The sequence below is a fragment of the Penaeus monodon genome, chromosome 33 (genome assembly GCF_015228065.2).
Source record: "Penaeus monodon isolate SGIC_2016 chromosome 33, NSTDA_Pmon_1, whole genome shotgun sequence".
NCBI lineage: Eukaryota > Metazoa > Arthropoda > Malacostraca > Decapoda > Penaeidae > Penaeus > Penaeus monodon.
In genome coordinates this window covers 10,296,060-10,296,806 of record NC_051418.1, presented here as the reverse complement: position 1 = coordinate 10,296,806, position 747 = coordinate 10,296,060, and the positions used below count along the sequence as shown (strand labels likewise).

General features: G+C 32.8%; 1 protein-coding gene across 1 annotated transcript in view; it reads right to left on the bottom strand.

Annotated features, from left to right (window-relative positions):
- LOC119593995 (CRAL-TRIO domain-containing protein C3H8.02-like) overlaps positions 1–747 on the bottom strand; it is a gene marked incomplete in the record, with an annotated part of 14,516 nt that overhangs the window by 2,054 nt on the left and 11,715 nt on the right. Inside the window, 1 exon segment of the mRNA XM_037943020.1 lies at positions 1–747.

Here is a 747-nt window from a genome sequence, read left to right as displayed (position 1 = left end):
CTCACTCAGCTATACTTACTCACAGTCCTTAGTGGCATCAGAAGCCTTTGTATTTTGTATTTTGAGAAGAAGTGATACATAATGTCAAGAAGTAATTAATTCTAAACTAATTTGTTGTCAGCCACTATATCTACCTGAAATAATTCAGATACAAATTTGCACCAGCGTTTCTCGAGTATCTCACAACAGTTGCTGGATAAAATTGAGTTTCACAACTTTTTCAATAGTTGCTGAACTGTGGAACAACAAATTCGGAATGCTGCTCAGTTGTTGAGCATTTGTATCTAGACAGTACAGATACACTGTTACTCAACTGTCTGGACTAGGCTATAGTCAGTAGGTAACAACCAGAATACCTGTTATGAATGAACACAATAGCTCAGTACTGGCCATTTTTTTTTTTTTTATCACAAGTCTTCTTAAAATGAAATATTAAATTGTTATATTATATGTGAAAAAATAGCTTGCTTTTTATCCTGATCAACATACTTTCCAAAATTGAAATACTGATACACAGAGACTATAGTATGTACTGCACTAAAGTCTTGCATTCCTTTTTTGCATAATGAAAATAGACATCCATCTGACACTGTTATAACCAAGGTAAATGGAAAATATGAGTTACCTTACAGGCACTGAGGTAGAGTTAATATGTGGGAGATTTATTATTTTCTTCAGCAGAACATATTAAAATAAGCATATGTTAGGAAAAACTTACATTTATGGAAACAGTAGAGGTTTAGGTTT